The 12,646-nt window shown below is 45.3% G+C and overlaps 1 pseudogene; it reads right to left on the bottom strand.

Moving 5' to 3' along the window:
• Positions 1–533: 533 nt before the first annotated feature.
• On the bottom strand, positions 534–11,768 carry LOC121326847 (annotated as a pseudogene).
• Between the last annotated feature and the right edge of the window lie 878 nt (positions 11,769–12,646).

The following is a 12,646-nucleotide window of genomic DNA, read 5'->3' as shown; positions in this document are numbered from 1 at the left end:
TGCTTTCCTGGGACAGCACCGCACCGATCCCGATGTTGCTGGCAGGCATCCCTGTCTAGGATAAATGGTGCAGCCGTGAATGAGGCAGGGAGCAGCAGGGCTTGTGTCTGGGCCTCGTGCAGCTGGGAGAAAGCATTCTCTGGCTTCATTGTCCACTCAAAAGGAACACTTCACTCCAGCAACCAATGCAGGGGGTTAGCGATTGTTGCAAAATTCTGTACAAACCATCGGTAATAGGATAATAGTAGGCCAGCCCCAGGAAACTGCAGCTTCTTCATCGAGGAGGGACAGGACACTGCTGCACAGCAGCTATCTTCTCAGGGTCAGTAACGATTTTCGGCTTGGGGGGGCACCCTGTTGTTGATTTGGTGTTGCACCTTTTGTTCCAGGCTTAGACCTTCGCTGCTTCATACCCCATGGCTTCACTCATTGCACCAGCAGTGATTCGGCATCTCTTGTTGCAGCTCAGGTTTGACTCGGCTCTGAGTCTACCCTTACTGCAGTCTTGACTGCCACCTGGTGGAGACCAGCTGTCATTGCACCCCGCCATCACTGACGCATCGCTGCAGGTTTTTGTCTTTGTCACCGCTGCCTTTCGCTACAGCCCTGAATCCGTTAATGTGCAAGCGCAGCTGTGAAAGGGAGGGACACTGGGAAATTAAGTCTTTTCACATTAATGCAATGCACAAGCGCAGCTATGAAAGGGAGGGACACTGGGAAATTAAGTCTTTCTTTTTCACTTCAATGCTCAAGCACAGATTTCCTTCACTTGTGATGTAAAAAGGAAGCGTCAGAACCAGAAGCCATACTGGGAAGTTTTGTACACTGGGAACTATTGTATCCAACACCAGGTAGGAGAAAAATGACACTTCCTGGTTATTTCCCCCCTTTCGGAGTCATGACAGCTTCCTTTTGTTCCTCCAGGAGGTGGAACTTCCTGTTCCCCAAACCAATCAACAGAGGCCAGATCAGATGTCTCTGGAACCCACTTTCCCTGGAGCCTGTCTTTCCCAAACTAACAGCCACTAGTGGTGGGTAGACCAAATTAATAACAAAACTTTAAAATCACAACAAACATTCTTCCAGACTAGAGGTTCTGCGCCCTAACCTCCTATAATTTATATAGCAGCCTTCTATGACTTTGCCACAGAATCCAGAAGTGGAAACCTTGTGCGTGATCCATGTGTATTCTTCCCTGTCTAACATGGAATTTGCTTTCTAATCAGGTGTGTAATGCTCGGAGGTCAGGGGCGAGCTCTGCTCCCCCACTTCTCTTGGGCAGGGAGAATATTGTAGAATATTGAACTGTTTTGATCCATACAAATAAGCAAATCATACAATAACCGTACAAAACTTGAGAGATAAATAATGAAAAAAAGTTTTAATATAGTATGCCTGGTCTGGAACAACAGGTGTGAATAATGTAGAGGTGTAGGGAACCTGTATTAATGTTGTGCTGGTGTCACTGTTTTACAATTAGATGCAATAATTGGAACAAGTTCTTATTTTTCGACCCATATATAAGAAATAATGTAGATAAAATAAGCTAAACATTTATTTAAAAGATAAAAATCAACTGACAACAAAGAAATAAAGAGTACCTGTGGCCTTACACATCTTTTTTTGCTAACGGATGCACTTCTGTTTCAAAACTTCAGCTGCATTTGCTCATAAGTGGCTGCAATAGGACAGTGAGTCAAGCTGATTCTGGACCAAACTATTCAATATACGAGAAGGGGGACTGGGGGAGTATTTGGAATAATAATAATAATAATAATAATAATAATAATAATAATAATAATAATAATAATAATATTGACAGTGTTTTAATCGTGTGAATTAGTGTATGAAACTGGTTGTGAAAATATGTACAGTATTTGTGCATTTATGTAACTTTAGTATAAATAGTTGTAAGTCTAGTTGCTTTAAAATAATACCTCAATACATGATTGTCTGAATTGGTAATTAATTGGTACACTTGTTAGCCCTTTCAAATACCGTAACTACTAGTGAAAAACTGCGGTTCTGCAGGCAGCGTGGTAGGATTGAAATTACACCACTGTTTCTAATAATCCAGTTTTATGCATTCCCTATTTAATATAGCATACTCACAATGACCTGAACAAGAAAAAGTCAATTTAACAAACCAGAGGAAACTATAAGGACTATAAATATACTACAGAACTAAAATGTTATTTAGGGGTAGAGATTGATATTCAGCAATGACACAGTGCACACATGCTTTGCACTTCACATGGGGCTTACCTCTGAAAAGTAGAAATAAAAACTCAACAAGGAAAACATGCTTTCTGTACGGTGCAGAATAAAGTAGTAAACTTGGACAGGTGACTTTAAAACAGAATGGTTTGTTAACTTGACTTTTTCCTGTTCAGGTTTGTAAGTGCTATTTTAAATGGGAAAAGCACAAAGCTTAAAAATTGGGTATTAGACAAGATAACAAAAAAAAACAAATTCCATGTTAGACAGGAAAGAATACATATGGATCACACACAGGGTTTCCACTTCTGGATACCTACTTTGAAATATTGCACTATACCCGATGTCAATATTTCTATGTGTCGTGTTTGTTCGCTGTTCTTGCACCAAATTTTGTTTTGGGATAAATATTTATGGGTGTCTGTGGCAAAGTGGCTGGTGATTGTGAACAGGTGTAGAGGTGATACAGTGCAAGAGTAATCACAGACAATTGTAATCTGGTTTGGAAAGCTTTATTTTTTTAATCCGGGTCTGGTGAGCAAAAGAAAATGCCCCGGCAATACACAACAATGTGTACTGCGACGAGCCAAAAATCCAACGGGGTTACAGTCCCAAACAATAATCCTTATCCGCCCCACAATGCTAAAACACGGTCACCGGTCCGGGATGTGTGTATTAATGCTCATGGTGGGTGATTAGAGCTAATTTTAGTGACTGTTGTGAAGTGCTGTTCCGGCTTGTGCTGGCCCAAAAGCGACAGCTCTGGAAATGTGTTTAGTTGTCTGGGGATTTAACAAACAAGACAATTACTAACAGCACGGAAAAACAAACAAATACTCACAAATATTCTTTTCACAAAACAATTCACAGGCAGTAACTACTGCAGCTCTCACAGTCCTTCCAGATCAATGAACAAACCCAAGCAAAGATTAACGATTCTCCAGCCCCTTTATGTTATCACGCATGACCCCTTGGTAAATGATTGCAGCTGCCTTTATTGCTTGCAGCTGATACCTCGTTTACCTTCCAGGTCAATATGTTCCTGCAACAGAGTCAGAGACTAACTGACTTCCCGACCCTGGAAATGAACTGTCAGACCAGTCTGTCCAAAGACTTCCCCTTTCGCTACTTAGCGCCCTCACAGGTCGGGTGGGAGATTTCCAACCAGAACTCATTATATTTCCGTCACAGTGACATAGAGGGGTTCCCCTGTGTTTGTATTAAGATTGAAATGAGCAATTTATCTCCTGAAATACCCCAGGACCCAGTTACTTATTCAGTTTTAGTAAATCAGATATATTTTTTGAATGTATAGCTAGAAAAATATATTAGCTCGTTTGCCAGATATCCGAATTAACAAATAGAGATGGTTTAACAGTGCTAATGCAGCTTTAAAGGAAACAGAGGACAGAAATAAATGTCGAAAAACTTTTTATACAGTTTATTAAAGTAGGTTATTTTGAAAAAAAAAGTGCAAAGTTTAATTCGTTTCATTGTATACAAAACTGAATAGACTATGAACTAAATAAATTACTGCAGGCTTGTTTCTTAACAGTAAAATAACATGGTCACGCAAACCCTTACATGTTACTTTCTCTCGCAGTTTAAATCTGAATCGATTAGTATTCAACTGTACTTAAGGTGATGGATGGGGTTGAAACAGTCCCAATAGCGTATTTTGGCTTGGGATCATAACATAAAAATTTTTTTAAACTTGTTTGATTTAAAGAAAAAAAAATTATATATATATATATATATATATATATATATATATATATATATATATATATACTATAAGCATTTTGGCCACCACATAATGATTACAAATCAAAGTGGTTCAAAATGGAATATGCTAATATTTAGCTACAGTTATTACAAAAAGGATGCTATGAACAGCAATAGCTTATTCATTTTAGAATGTGTACATTAAGCCATTTCCATGAAGTCCTTAAGAAAAAAAGTCATTACCATCACAATTCTAAAAGTCTATTTTAATTAAATATACAAAGTTACAATTAATGTAATAAAGAGTTAAACTATTTATTTATTTGTAAAGATAAGGGATACTACATTAAAAAATACTTTTTAATATTAAAGATGACACTTTTTATATTTCTTTTCTAAGAAAATTGATTTTTTTTTATAACTGATCGCTGTTTACATCATTTTTTTGTAAATATAATTTTATTTTCCTAACGTTTTTTTTTTTTTTTAATGTTACCTTAATATTTACCTGGTGGTTTTTAGCATGGCTATGACACAGAAGGTATTTTAGAAGCATAAATAAGTTAATTATCACAAAAATGTGACTGTAGTAGTAATGATGAATGACAGGAATGTTCTGCTAATGACACACAAACATTTACTTTGTAAATTTGATTTGTATTATTTTCACACCATAATGTTAATGGGTGTTTGTGGTGAAAGTTACAAACAGACAATAAAAAATACATTGAATGACCTTTAACATAAAAAATATCTGTTATTAAATTTGTAATTGCTACAGTAATAGATGAAACAGCCTACAATTCATGTTATCTGTATTACCATTAGTGTTGCTAAAATTGTAATTCTTAAAACAGCATCTAAAACTTAGAGGTAATTGTAGCTGTATTGTCTTACAAATGTTAATAAAATTGTAATTCTTAGAACAACATTTTAAACTTATATTTATTTATTTATTTATTTTATCTGTATTGCCTGTAGTGGACATTTTGTTTCAAACAAAACTGATAAATAATGAACCTGGACAACTGAGGTACACTAATTAGAATCCGAAGTGGGCAAAAATTTCTTGCCAGACCTGGGTCTCTATTTGCATATGTCGTTTTGTGACAGGTTTTGGATCTGGAATTATACCAGCAATGCTCTCTTGTTTGTACCATGTCACATCATCTTTCATTGGCCAAAAGAATCGATTGATGCCAACATGATGCATTGTTTTAATCTGAGCAGAATCGCTAGCATCAACATCCTGTACAATGCCTGGATAAGGATCACCATCATAGAAAACAACACACCACTTTCCTACAATTCACTGATATCTCTAATAGGTACAATTTCAGTCGTGCATTCCCGTTCTTGATTGTGGTGCACTGGCGTTGACATGAGAACAGTACGAGGATTGAAACATTTGCAGAAATCTGGACTTGAGCAGAAACAAAGCCTCAGAATCCTCCAAGTTATTTCCCCAGACACATCAGTGAGAATCTGAAAAAAAAAATCCAAATGCCATTTTTGCCTCTTTCATCAGCTTGTATTTCTTCAGGATCTTCCCACTGTTGATCATAAAAGCAACTTGCCTTTCTTTTTCCGATTTTAGTTGCACAACTCTGCAATAGGAACATTGTGGAAAAGAGGTATTTTCTTAACCTGAGATCAAAACTGTTGGGTAGCTTTTGGAGAAGCTTTTAGTCTTACTGTTAAGCCTTGATGCCATTCTTTAACATCTTATTTTATACTTTTTTTTGCATCAGTTAGCCACTTCCTGGTTTTGTATTCCTTTGGAATTTGCATTTCCCCTTTTTCTTTAAGAAACTCTGCATATTTCACAGGATCATTTTTAATTTGTTCCCACTGTTTACTTGACCTCTGAGCAGATGTCTTTGTTTTGTTTTTCCTGAAAAAGAAGAATGGAAATACATAGTGAAAATAATGAAAATATATATAATATATTAATACATAATTAAATATTTATATTCACACTCTTTATGGTAGGTATTACTGAACTGGATGCAGTAGGGGAATTTGATTTGTTGTAATAAAATTGAATAGAAAAATAGACTGACAGAGAGAGACTGACCTTGCATATAAGGTGGGTGGAGGGGGGCATTTTAAGATGCATTTACATTGGCCAGTTCATTAAGTTATAGTTTATGTGCTTTCTCCACAATAAACTTAATAGAATTTGCAAAAATATGCTGAAAGATTGTATTATTGTCATTACCAGCATGGTGGTGTCATTACATTCACAGTCTAGTGTGACACTTTTTTAGGTCTAAAACCTAGGATTTCAGGCCTACTACATAATACTGCACAAGTATCTATTGGTAAACTTTAATTTTATCACAATCTACGATATATTTAAAATTGTAATTAATCTACACAAGTTATGACGTGATTGGTAATGTTACATAATACACATAACCCAATAATTGAAAATATTTACCTTAATTTTTCTTCATAGAAAAGACATAAAATTAAGAAGCTCCCTCCATCAGCTCCATGCGCTTTGTTGTGTCATCTTCATTTGCATGAGACCAAATAGATACACTTTTATAAAATGATAGGTTGCGGATGCAACCCCGGTTCCCTGAAAGAGAAAATGACCATCAACGTATGGGACGTTGCCGTCAGGCAGTAGGGATTGGCTGAGCTTTATAGTAAAGCTACCAATAGGCCTTTGTGCAAGCTTCCATGTAAGCCCGCCCCCCCGGGAGCTTACTATATGCAGCACGCAGAGACTATCTTCCTCTTTTGCTCTTCAGGCCGAGAAGGCTTCCGGAGCAACCTCGCGGGTTGATGGTTATTTTCTCTTTCAGGGAACTGGGGTTGCATCCGCAACCTATCGTTCCCTTTCAGTTCGAAAATAACCATCAACGTATGGGAACAGTGTACCAAAGCCGTCGCGAGGGAGGATTATCGGCAGTAGGACAGACTTACGTCATAACGCAACTGCGTAGGCAATACATCTAGGCATATGCGGAGCTGCGCCTCAGCATCTATGCTCGCAATGACACCTGTCCTAAGGTGGGGTATTAAACACTACATTGGCAACCTGAGGTGCCATAGAGTGTAGTACAGATGCTCCAAATAATGGAGCAGAGGAATCCAGCACGTTTAATCTGTAAAACCTCATAAAGGTATGTGGTGTAGCCCAACTGGCTGCCGCGCAAATATCAGACACTGGCACCCCTCTAAAGAGGGCCCAGGAAGTTGCCATACCCCTAGTGGAATGCGCCTTCAGCTGCCCTGGCGGTGGAAGGCCTGCAGACTCATAGGCTAATTTAATAGCATCCACAATCCAGTGGGAAAGGCATTGTCTTGACAACGGCTGACCCAAAGTCTTATAACCATGGCATTTGAACAGTTGTTCTGTTTGCCTCACGGTCTTTGTATGGTCAGTATAACACCTCAACGCCCGCACAGGGCAAAGCATGTGTAACCACTGTTCCTCTGGAGAGGAAAAGGGAGGAGGATGGACTCGACCGGCTGGTTCATGCGGAACAGAGATATAACCTTTGGCAAAAAGGCTGGATTTGTACGCATGGAGACCTTAGAACCGTCTCCTGCAAAGTGAATACATGAAGGGTGCACTGACAGTGCATGTAACTCGCTGACGCGTTTTGCTGACACTACCGACAGCAAAAACGCGGTTTTCATAGACATGAGCTTCATATCCACTGTGTGGAGAGGCTCGAACGGTGCCTTGGTAAGGGCTTCTAGCACCACGTCAAGGCTCCATGACGGTAAGTTGGTCATTCTTGGAGGTCGCAAGCATCTTGCACCTTTAAGGAACTGAGATGCCAGAAAATGGCAACCTGGAGATAATCCGTCAATGCGTACATGGCAAGCTGATATGGCAGCTAAATACACTTTAAGTGTAGAGGGAGATTTCCCTTCATCTAACAGTTTCTGTAGAAACTGTAATATTACTGCCATAGGACAAGAGATTGGGTCATGGCCCCCCGCCAGACACCAATCTTGGAACAACTGCCACTTGTACGTGTACTGTGACCTGGTAGAGGGCGCTCTAGCTCTCTGAATGGTCGAGATCACCGCTGTCGAAAGCCCTAAGGCTGACAGGCTCTCCCATTCAGGGGCCAAGCCCATAGCTGCATGAGCTTGGGGTTCGGGTGCCAAAGCCGTCCTTCGGCCTGGGACAATAGGTCTGCTCGCAGGGGAAGCTCCCGTGGTTGACCATGCAGTAACTGCAACACGCTCGGGAACCATATTCTCCAAGGCCATAGAGAAGCAATCAGATTTACTGTCGCTTTCTCTACCCTGACCTTCCCTAAGAGGGCGGGGAGCATTGGAATCGGTGGAAACGCATATAGGAGGACTGGTGGCCATTCATGAGCCAGTGCATCGACTTAGGGGGCTGTGGGGTCCCTCACTGAGAACCATAGGGGGCAACGCGTGGTCTCTCGCAAAGCGAAGAGATCTACTTGCGCTATGCCGAACCATTCCCAGATGCGCTCTACCACCTGAGGGTGGAGACGCCATTCCCCTGCAAGAGGGCCTCCTCTGGATAGGAGGTCCGCTGCGTAATTGGCTCTGCCCGGTAGGTTAACTGCGCGCAGAGAGGTCAAACACGGTTGTGCCCATAGCGACAGTCGTGCTACCATTCGGTGAAGGCGGGGGGACCGAAGACTGCACTGGCGGTTGATATATGCCACAACTGTGGTGTTGTCCGACCGCACCAACACGTGCTTGTCTAGAAGCACCAGCAAGAAGTGCCGGAGGGCGAGGTCCACTGCTCTGCGTTCCAGAGCATTGATGTGGGCTGACCTCCAGGGTCCTGACCACACTCCGCGGGTCCCTGAGCTGTTCCAGACTGCTCCCCAACCTTGGTTGGAAGCGTCAGTCGTAACCACTTCCCTCAGGAAGATGGGACCCAAGCGAACGCCCTGGTGGATGTTTAACAGAACTTCCCACCAGAATAGTGCTTCCCAGCATGTTCGGGATACCGTTAACCTGCGGTGTTTGTCTCTCCGCGGATGTAACGCGAAGGCATTGAACCAGGCCTGTAGAGGTCTCTGGTGTAATAAGCCCAAGGGAAGGGCTTGTGAGGTGGCAGCCATCAGCCCCAGCATGCGCTGACACAGCTCCATGCTGATTGTTTCTCTCAACCTGAACAGGGAGAGACACCGTCCCAGCGAGGCAACCCTTTGTGTCGACAAGGTCACTTCCATTGACACTGAGTCCAGATGCAGACCCACGAATTCGGTCTGTTGGCTTGGCACGAGGCGGCTCTTCTCTGAGTTGACCTTCAGAACCAGCCGTTGCAGATGGTCCGTAACCATCACTGTGTGCTGTGCCCGCTGCTCCTTCGACTGCGTGCAGACGAGCCAGTCATCCAGATAATTCAGCAGTCGGACGCCTTGAGCCCACAAAGGAGCTAGAATAGCTCCCATACACTTCGAAAAGGTTCGAGGAGCTAGTGACAGACCGAATGGGAGGACACAAAACTCGTACACCCTGCTCTGGAATGCGAAATGCAGATACTTCCTGTGACCCGCGCAGATGGGAACGTGAAAGTACGCATCTGTTAAGTCCACGGTGGTAAACCAGTTGCCGTGTTGGACTGACTGGATGATGTGCCTGTGCGTAAGCATCTGAATGATAACTGCCGTAGGTATCTGTTCAGTACTCGCAGATCTAAAATAAGGCGGAACCCGACGTCCTTTTTGGACACTAGGAAGTATTTGGAATAGAACCCCTGTTCGATGAGAGCAGGGTCTACTTGTTGAATGGCACGCTTCCTGTGCAGTGCCTGTATTGCACATTCAGAGCTGAGGACTGAACCGAGTCCTTCACTGCAGTTACAACCACCCCCCTGAAGGGGGGGGGGGGGGGGGGGGGGGCTTTAACCGGAACTGAAGGGTGTACCCGGTGGAAATGGTCTTGTGCACCCAGATGTCATTGGCCAGTTGCCAGAACTGGCAACAGTATAAGGGTGGGCTAATAGCTGCCTCGGTGTCTCAGGGCTGCTTTGGCTGTGCTCGCTCATGAGGGGCCTGGCCAGAGCCACGAGGACATGACCTGCCACCTCCTCTAGGGTGCCATTCTACACGCCGCGGCTTTGTAAAGCCAGGCTGCCCGCGTGCTGATGGACCTACGGGGGAGGTCCTACTACCCTGTGGTCGCGCCTGCTGCTGTGGTGGTGTCTTACGCCATGGCTGTTCCTGAGGCCACTTCGGCTGGAGCTGCTTATTAGGCCACATCTTGGCCATTTGCTGCGACACGTCCTGCGCCTTGACAGAGCGTTGCAGCATCTCCTCCACTGCCGGACCAAATGTGTGTCCGGGTGTAATTGGAGCGTCCAGCAAGGGGGCCTTGTCAGGCTCCTGCACTCTCACCTGTGAGAGCCAGAACTGTCTTCTGGCCACAACCATAGAAGCAATGCTCCTGCCCTGAGCCTGTGCGTTGAGCTGGGCTAGCCTCACCAGCAACTGGCTGACTGTGCCTAGCTCGCTTCTGAGGGCCGCAGAAGGGCACTCAGGTAGGTCTCTAATGAGTGCCACCTGGTAAACCGCCAGTAGACTGGCCACATTAGACAGTCTGACTGCCTCTGTGGCCGCAGAGTACCCTTTTTTGAGGTGTATCTCTGTAGTCCTGCATTGCTTATTAGGACACGCTGGGTCCTTTGTAAGCCCAGACAGTGTGACGTTTTAACCAACGCGGCGAACGCAGCGTCCACCAGTGGAAAGGACGCTAGACAAGCCTCACTGGCCCCCTGCATAGTAAAGGCTGAAGCCTTGCGAGACGTCGCAGGAGCAGAAGCCGGGACCCCCCAGGTAGACTGCACCTCCTTGACAAAGTCCAGGAATGCTGGAAGTATCCTGGACTGATGGGAGTGGGCTGAAGGCGACTCAAACAGAGATCGCCGAGGAAGCTCTGTCTTGGGCAAATCGATACACAAGTGGCGGGTTGCCCTGTCCACCACAGACCACATAGGGTCGTCAGTGTCCATCACCTTGGACTCAGCGTCCTGGTCCAAGTGATGGGAGGCTACCTCAGCCTCTACACTGTCCCCTTCCAGGATGTCAGAGGCATCTCTGGAGACAGCATCGATATCCCAGTCCTTCTGCAGTTGCATTGGAAGGGAAACGGCCAATGGAGGGGCCACTGGTTGGCTGGAGACGGCCCAATGGGCTGCTCTGGGGCTCAAGGCACTGCAGTAGCCAGAGACATAAGAACGGTCTGCTGTCCCATCATGACCTCCATGAATTGGGACATCTTGAGACTTGTCTCTGTCGCCTGTCTCAACGAGGGGAGCGAGAGTGTCCTCTACGTCGAGGCGATCTGGAGGGCGAGCTAGACTCCCGACGAGGGCGAGCCCTAGGAGGGGAGGGGCTACGAGCCCAAGTGCGTTTGGTGGGGGACCTCTGACCTGCTGTAATCTGGGAGGCCGGGCTCGTGGAGAGCTGCAGTCGCCCTGGCGGCGTCGCAGTAGACGACGACGGGGCTGAAATAGTGTGGGAAGATCCCGACGAAGGGGAGTGCCCACCCACTGACTTCTTAGACCTTTGCCGAAGGGCGCGTGCTTGAAATCAAGCACAAAGGTGGCAAAAAGCCCTATCCGCCAACGCGGATGCGGCGTGTTCCGGCCCAAGACATGCCACACACTCCTCATGAGGGTCACTGGCAGGCAGCTTTGCCTGGCAGGACGTGCAGTGGTGAAAGCCCAACATCTTAGTAGAGTGTGGCATGACAAACATCGACCGAGGCACCGTGCGTCGAAGTGCCGAGCGTCTAGCGTCGAAGCGCTGAGTGTCGAGCGAAAGAGCGCCGAAGCGTCGAGTGCGTGGCGTTGAAGCATCGAGCATGAAACGACGTGGCGTCTAACATCGAGCGTTGAAGCGCTGAGCATGTAGCGTCGAGGCGACAAGCATTGAGCACGTGGCATCAAAGCGCCAATCGTCGAAACACGTGGCGTTGAAGCATCAAGCGTCAAAGCGCCGAGTGTCGGGGCACGTGGCGTTGAAGCGCCGAGCGTGTGGGGTCGAGGCGCCTAGGGTCGAGCATGTGGTGTCGAAGCGCTGAGCGTCGAGGACGTGGCGTCGAAGCACCTAGCGTCGAGCACGTGGCCCGAAGCACAGAGTGTCAAAGTGCCGAGCGTGTAGCATCGAGGCGCTGAACGTCGAGCACATGGCGTCAAAGCGGCAAGCGCATAGCGTCGAGGCGCCAAGCGTCGAGCATGTGGCGTTGAAGCGCCAAGCGTCGAGCGTATAGCGTCGACGTCGAGCATCGAGTCCCAAGTGCGGAAGTGCTACGCCGAGTGCCGAAGCGCTGACACCTCGCAGAGCGAGTACCGAGCGTCGAGACGCTAGCACAAGACGCCTAAGCGGAGACGCTGGTGCTGGTACAGTGTCTTATTTGGTGTTAATACTTATCTTGGTGCTTGGTGGTCATCTTTTTTTTCTTTTTGGGACGCTGCAGCAAGTGCTTGGTGTACTGTGAGAGATACTGTAGGGCAAACCGTACAGCTACCACACGGTGGGGAACACACAGAAGTAGAAGATTCTAGAGGGCTCCACACACGTGATTTAGCCAGGCAAGACCGAGGCTGCAATACACGTGTGGCAAAGCCAACGCCGCTCGTCCTAAGAATATATATATATATATATATATATATATATATATATATATATATATATATATATAATATAAGAATCCTGCTCGCCGCAACCGAAACGGGCTTTGC

Source organism: Polyodon spathula, chromosome 2, assembly GCF_017654505.1.
Source record: "Polyodon spathula isolate WHYD16114869_AA chromosome 2, ASM1765450v1, whole genome shotgun sequence".
Taxonomy (NCBI): Eukaryota; Metazoa; Chordata; class Actinopteri; order Acipenseriformes; family Polyodontidae; genus Polyodon; species Polyodon spathula.
The sequence above is the reverse complement of the archived record's forward strand: the minus strand, read 5'-3'. Positions and strand labels throughout refer to the sequence as shown.